Source organism: Chlorocebus sabaeus, chromosome X, assembly GCF_047675955.1.
Source record: "Chlorocebus sabaeus isolate Y175 chromosome X, mChlSab1.0.hap1, whole genome shotgun sequence".
Taxonomy (NCBI): domain Eukaryota; kingdom Metazoa; phylum Chordata; class Mammalia; order Primates; family Cercopithecidae; genus Chlorocebus; species Chlorocebus sabaeus.
In genome coordinates, this window is record NC_132933.1 from 2038473 (window position 1) to 2046296 (window position 7824).

Here is a 7824-nt window from a genome sequence, read left to right on the forward strand (position 1 = left end):
ATCCTCGCCTCTGCTGGCCTCCTGAGACCAATCTTAGCTGTCACCATGGCCGGGCCCTTCACTGCTCAAACATGGGAGTGGAGTGTGGCCAGCAGCAGGAGCCTCTTCCCCTGTCTCAAGGGACACAGCTCCATGGCTCAGTGGAAGATGCATGATGTGTCCCAGTGGCATCGTTCTCTCTGGGGTACCCAGCCCTCTAAACCAGTACAAAGCACCTTATTTATTCATTTTTTGAGACAGGGTCTCACTCTGTCTCCCAGGCTGGAGTGCAGTGGCGCAATCAGGAGCAGGTGAGACCATCTACAGCCGTAGATGGCAGGACTGGACTTACCTCTGTAGCTGGGGATTGGCAGCCTGGAAGCACAAAGGCATTCTCTGTGGTGATGCAAATGTTCTTTAGTTTGGTCCGAGTCGTGGTTGCATGTGTAGATAGGCAGGTAAAAAAAATCAGGTTGTAGTGACCAGAGATTGTGCTGCTGCACTCCAGCCTGGGTGACAGAGCAAGACTCTGGAAAAAAAAAAAAAAAAAAAAAAAAAAAAGAAAGAAAGAAAGAGAAAGAAAGAAAAAGAAAGAAGAAAGAAAGAAAGAAAAGCAAGCAAGCAAGCAAGCAAGCAAGCTGGTACAGGTGAGCCCTCAACTTCCCAGGCTCAAGAAATCCTTTGGCTTCAGCCTCTCAAGTAGCTAGGACCACTGGAGCACGCCACCACGCCTGGCTAATCTTTAAATTTTTGTTGTAGAGATGGTGTCTCCCTATGTTGCTCAGGCTGGTTTCAAACCCCTGGGCTCAAGCAATTCTCCCACCTCGGCCTCCCAATAGTGCTGGGATTACAGGTGTGAGCCACCACACCCAGCCCAGGACAAAGCACCTTAGATTTATGACCACAAGCCTCGAGTGGACCCAGGCAGAGCCAGCCTTCCTTGGGAATTCTGGAGTTTCCTCCCTGGTTCTCCAAGGCCTCACACCTTCCCCTCAACCCCCAGGCCCTGCACTCTCAAGGTGAGAACTTTGTTTCATGTTTCACTGAGAAAGTTGAGAGCATCTGACGAGAATTTCTTTCCTTGAGTTTCCATCATCAAATCTGTCCCCTCCCCAGCCCTAGCCCCCTCAGGTGAACCCCTCCTCCCATGTGCAGTGGTCTCTGCCACCCCTGGGACCCTGTCTCTCCTCCTGTTTTCTGCATCTGTAATTTTTCTCTCCTCCCTATGGGTCAGGCCCAGCAGCATACCAACATGCCCTCGGAGCTTCTATCACCAGAAGCGCCCGCTCCTGCCTGTGCACACCCCCTGGCTCTTACCCCATTTCACTGCTCCTGTTTACAGCAAAACCCCACAAGACTCCTCTACACTCATTGGCCCCCTTGATCCCCACCTGTAACGGCGTCTGCTTATTGCCCTCCAATATCTGTTTTTCTGTTCTTCCACAACAGTAGATCTGTGGCTTCGGGACGTGGCAGCTCAGCTGAAGACCCATTTCCCAGCCTCTATGCACCCAGTAGGATGGTGGGGCATGAGTGTGCCTATACCTGCAGGGCAAACCTGTGATAGCCTCTTTCTTTCTTTCTTCCTTTCTTCCTTTTTTCTTCTTTCTTCTTTCTTCTTTCTTTTTTTTCTGTTTTGAGATGGAGTCTTGCTGTGTCACCCAGGCTGGAGTGCGGTGGCATGATGTCCACTCACTGCAACCTCTGCCTCCTGGGTTCAAGTGATTCTCCTGCCTCAGCCTCCAGAGTAGCTGGGATCACAGGCACCCGCCACCACGCCCAGCTTATTTTTGTATTTTTAGTACAGACGGGGTTTTGCCACATTGGCCAGGCTGGTCTCGAACTACTGACCTCAGGCAATCCACTCGCCTCGGCATCCCAAACTGCTGGGATTACAGGCATGAGCCATCGTGCCCGGCCTTGTGCCAGCCACTTTCTGTCTCCTTACAGCTGAAAGGCAAACGTGATCTGTGATGGTGGGGAGAGCTACCTTGTCACACCAAAGGGAAATCGCACGTTGAGGATGGCAGAACAGCAAGAATTGCAGCCTGAGGGCCTGAGGACCTGGAGCTGCCACATCGGCCCTGAGCTGCTTCCCTGGGTTTTTTAAAAATTAAGGCTTTTTTTTTTTTGAGATGGAGTCTGGCTCTGTTGCCCAGGTTGGAGTGCAGTGGCCAGATCTCAGCTCACTGCAAGCTCCACCTCCCGGGTTTACGCCATTCTCCTGCCTCAGCCTCCCGAGTAGCTGGGACTACAGGCACCCACCATCACGCCCGGCTAGTTTTTTGTATTTTTTCAGTAGAGACGGGATTTCGCCATGTTAGCCAGGATGGTCTCGATCTCCTGACCTCGTGATCTGCCTGTCTCGGCCTCCCAAAGTGCTGGGATTATAGGCTTGAGCCATGGCGCCCGGCCGGCATTTTGTTTTTTAGAGAAATTTTAGGTTTGCAGAAAAATTGAGCGGAAAGTAAGGAGTTCCTGCGGACCCCATCACTCCCCCCACACCTCCCCATGGTGAACATTTCGCATCAGTGTAGTACATTTGTTACAATTGATGAGCGACGAGTGAGAAGCTCCATAAACTAAAGCCCATAGCTGACATAGGGGTTCACTCTGGTGTTGTCCATTTATGGGTTTGGACAAATGTATAATGACATGGATCCACCATTACAGTATCATACAGAGTAACTCCACTGCCCTAAAAATCTATGAAACATATCCTTATTGAGGGTTACTGTGCAGAAAATCAAGTGCACGCCTGCTTTTTTCACCTGCCTATTCACACATGCAACCACAACTTGGTCCAAACTAAAGAGCATCTGCATCACCACACAGAGTGCATTTGTGCCTCCAGGCAGCCAATCCCTGGCTGCAGAGCTAAGCCCTGTCCTGTCATCTATGGCTGTAGATGGTCTCACCTGCTCCTGATGGGTATGGAAATGGGACCATATGCTTTGTGCCGGCTTCTTTCTGGCATTATTTCTATGAGACTCATCCAGGTTGCTGTCTGTGTCACTTCTTCCCTCTGTGATGCTGACTAGTAGCCATTGTATGTATGCATTGCAACTTACTTACCCATTTCCCCGTTGATAGACGTGTGGGTTGTTTCCAGTTGTAGCCATCATGGATAAAGTGGGCATATGCAGTCCTTTCTCTGAGATCTGTGCCCTAGAAGGAGCAGTGCTGGCTTGTGGAGTGGGCGTGCCACCCCCTTTGCTGTCCTCTGCTTGGTGATGTTCCTGCTTTGCCAGAGCCTCCCTCCTAGGCTCTGCTAGCCGGGGGTGTTTGAGGGAGACCACAAGACTGAAGGAGGAAGAAGGGACCTGCTCTCCCTGTGCACACCATCTAGCAAGGCTTCTTCATCCTTGCAGCAAGCGCTTCATTTCCGTGGCACCGCCTGAAGCCAATTTTCAGATCTCTCACCACTTGCAAGACGAGCTTCATTGCATCCCACCTCTGAGACACCACCACCAGACACCCAGTGCCCTATGCTCAAAAATCTGAGTACTAGGCCATCCCCAGAGCTCAGAAACCCCAGCATCAGCCAGACCCCTGCTCCTTAGAGGTCTGGATCCCAGCCCCACAAGTCCCTCTACTGAGCTCACTCCTACACAACTAGCTAGGCCATGCCCCCACCTCAGACCTCAGAGACCCAGCTTCAGCTCTGTGGGCCTCTCTCTAACCTTCCTTCCTTCCTTCTTTTTCTTTCTTTCTTTCTTTCTTTCTTTCTTTCTTTCTTTCTTTCTTTCTTTCTTTCTTTCTTTCTTTCTTTCTTTCTTTCTTTCTTTTTCTTTCCTTCCTTTCCTTCTTCCTTTCTTTCTTCTTTTTTTCTTTCTTCTTCTTTCTTTTTTCTTTCTCTTTTCTTCCTTCCTTTCTCTCTGTCCTTACTTCCTTTTCTCATACTCTTTCTTTTCTCTTTCTTTCTTCTTTCTTTCTTTTTCCTTTCTTCTTTCTTTTTTCTTCCTTTCTCTTTTCTTCCTTCTTTTCTCTCTCCTTACTTCCTTTTCTCATTCTTTCTTTCTCTTTCTTTCTTTGTTCTTTCCTTATTTCCTTCCTTTCTTTTCCTTTCTTTTCTTTCTTTCTCTATCTTTTCTTTCTCTCTCTCCTTCCTTCCTTTCTCTCTCTCCTTTCTTCCTTTCTCTTTCTCTCTCTCTCCTTTTCTTATTTCCTTCTCCTCCGTCTTGTCCTGTCCTTCCTTCCTTCCTTCGTTCTTTCCTTCCTCTCTCTCTCTCTCTCTCTCTCTCTCTCTCTCTTTCTTTCTTTCCACATAATCTCCCTCTGTTGCCCAGAATGGAGTGCAGTGGGACAGTCATGGCTCACTGCAACCTCAAACTCCCAGGCTCAAGCGATCCTCCTGCTCTCTCACAGCCTTGATCTAGGGCTTCTTCCCTGCAGAACTGTGAGAGAATCCATTTCTGCTGTCGAAGCCACTGGGTTTGTGGCGCTTTTCTATGGCAGCTCCAGGAAATTAACAGAGCCTCTAAGGCTGGGGAATGAAGGGAGTTAGAACTCTTCAAACAGAGGAGGCTGGGCGCTGTGACTCACACTTGCAGCCCCTGCACTTTGGGAGGCTGAGCTGGGAGGATCACTTGAGCCCAGGAATTCAAGAGATCCGTCTACAAAAAATACAAAACGTAGCCTGGTGTGGTGGCAGGTGCCTGTAGTCCCAGATACTTAGGAAGCCAAGGCAGGAAGATCACTTGAAATCTCAACTGCATGTACCAGGGGAGGAGCTGTCATCCTTTCTACTTCCTGATCAGATCCTGGGTGATAGCAAAATTGGCAGCTGGAGTGGTGTCAAGAATCATATCCTGGAAGATGGGGTTTGGAGATTGGTTTGTTTGCATCCTTGTGCTCGAAAGCAGTGGTAAGTTTCAGGGTCTCACTCCTCCCGACCACTGCCTGACATTTCATGTGAGACACATGACTAGGCTGGGAATTCAACTGATGTTACAGTTCTGTAACCCAAGCAATTAAAGTTTGTGTTTGATTTAGCACTGTTAGCCCTGCAGGTACAAGGAGTAAGACAATTTTTAGGGCTGACCTGGTAGCCCTCTGGTGCCTTGCAAGAGGATACCCATTCTCCTCTCAGGACCCACCACAACCACCACCGCCTGTTCCATAATGAGGGTGCAATCCACCACAGGTGGACAGGTACACACTAAAACACAAGAAGAAAACCTATACACCAAAACAATAACATGATTTTTGTTAAGAAATATTGGCAAAAACCTGGGTGAATATGTGTAGAAGTGAATTCTAAGGAAGTTCTACCAAAAGGGATGGATATAACATTGGATTGGGCACAATTTCTTGAGCTGGGGACATTTACCAGAGGGCCTATATTTAATGTTGGTCCATGCAGCTGAAAGTGACTCTAACAGCCTATGTGGTTGGTTGACTTAAACTGGAACTCAACTGTGGCCTAAATTCAATGATATTGAGATGTCAGAACAACCCTTGCCTAATGGAGAGAAAGGAACCCAAAGTCACGATTCTGGGGGAAATTGCAGAGATTAGTGCCTTGAACTTGAAGGTTGCAGTCGTGATGTCTCTCATGTGCTATTTGTCTATTTGACACTTGGCAGAAGGTGGATGGCTCTTCAAGAATGACCGCAGGTGAATTGATTGCAGCTGCTGTTTCAGATGCAGTCACTTTACTGAAGCAAAGCATCATAGCCCCTGCATCTAGTTTGCTACTGCCCTGTCAAATAGTGTTACTCCATAGCAATTTGCAAAGACCACCAGAGCACTTTTTTTATTGCTCAGGGTTGAAAAGCTCACATATTTGCACTTCAAAGATCACATTTCTTTTAACCTGGCAGGGCCAACAGTACATCTTCACAGTCTTCCCTAAAGGCTCTGCCATCTCTCCTCCTCTCTGACACGAAACAGTACTTACAGACTTTGATTCTCTCTCTCTCTCTTTTATTTTTATTTTTATTTTATTTTGCTTTTTTTGAGATGGAGTCTCGCTCTGCCGCCCAGGCTGGAGTGCAATGGCCGGATCTCGGCTCACTGTAAGCTCCGCCTCCCGGGTTCCCACCATTCTCCTGCCTCAGCCTCCCGAGTAGCTGGGACTACAGGCGCCCACCACCTCGCCCGGCTAGTTTTTTGTATTTTTATAGAGACAGGGTTTCACCATGCTAGCCAGGATGGTCTTGATCTCCTGACCTCGTGATCCACCCGCCTCGGCCTCCCAAAGTGCTGGGATTATAGGCGTGAGCCACTGCGCCCAGCCTCTCTCTCTCTTTTAATTTGAGACAATCTCGCTCTGTTGCCCAGGCTGGAGTGCAGTGGTGCAATCTTGGCTCATTGCAACCCCCACCTCCTGGGCTCAAGCGGTTCTCCTGCCTCAGCCTCCTGAGTAGCTGGGACTACAAGCATGCGCCACCGCACCTGGTCAATAACAGTTGTTTTGATGGTAAGTTTTACAACTTAGCCTCTAGGTCACAGTATAGTTAAGTGGTACTATGACTTATTTAAAGGAGAAATTAATATCATCAATAGCGTGACTAATTTGGAGATGATTGCAAAGACTGTTGGGACTTTACGTCTCCCCTCTTGCGAAGAGAGTAGGAGCATATTTGTATGAAAGATACTGGCATCTTGTTAGGCAGAAACATAAAGTTGTCATTACTGCTGAGGGAAGTTCAAACGTATGTAAGGCTTCGAACTCATGTTGCGAAGCCAAAGGGACGGGGGTGGGGAAGGTGCCATACTCTGCTTTGTGAGGCTGACGCTGGGACTCTGAACCTACATTCCTTCTTTGTCTTCTGGCTGGCTGTCAGTTTCCACCAACTGGGACACTAGAGGGAGACTGGAAGGCTGGGAAGGAGAGAAGGGTCTTGCTCCTTCCTGTTTGCTTTCTATTCGTGTTGCTGTAGAGCCAGTCTCGATCGGCCCTTAGCAGCAGCAGTGGTTTCAGGTTCCAGCTCATTTCAGCCTTCTCAGAACCTGCCAGATGACACCCCTTCCTCAGAGGTCGGAAGCCCAGCTCTACATGCCCCACCAAGTGTTGGCAGCACCAGCAGCAGACATTCCACACCCAAGATGTGCAAGCCCATTGATTATCAGAGGAATGCAAATCAAAACAACAGTATCACTGCATACCCATTAGATTGACAAATATGCACACACCTAGAAATGTAGGCAATAGCAAATGCTGGCAGGGATGTGTGGCTAGAGAGCGCTCATGTACTGCTGGTGGAGATACAGACCAACACAACCATTCTGGAGAACAATATGTCAGTATCTTGTCAAATAAAGTGTACACTAGGTTGGGTAATTCTGGTAATTCTGCTCTTGGGTATACATCACAAAAATTCTTGGCTGGGCGTGGTGGCTCATGCCTGTAATCATGGCACTTTGGGAGGCTGAGGTGGGAGAACTACTTGAAGCTAGGAGTTTGAGACCAGCCTGGGCAGCATGGTGAGACTCTTTCTCTACAAAAAATACAAAAATTTGCCACGTGTGGTAGCTCATGCCTGTGGTCCCAGCTACGTGAGAGGCTTAGGCAGGAGGATCCATTGAGTCCAGAAGGTTGAGGCTGCAGTGAGCCATGTTCATGCTACTGCACTCCAATCTGGGTGACAGAGCAATGGCCTGCATGACAAAGGTCATGGCAGCATTATTTGCAGTGACTGAAGAAGCAGATAAAATATTAGGGAGTGCTATGCAGTACTTGGAAGCAAAATTATATGTAGACCCAACAATATAAATAGAGCCTAAAACCTAGTGCTGAATGACTTCTGTGTCTGGCAATGACAAAATAAGTAATTTGAACCACGACCTCCACTGAGAACAACTAAACAGACTCAATAAAATAGGGAAAATATTTGCTTG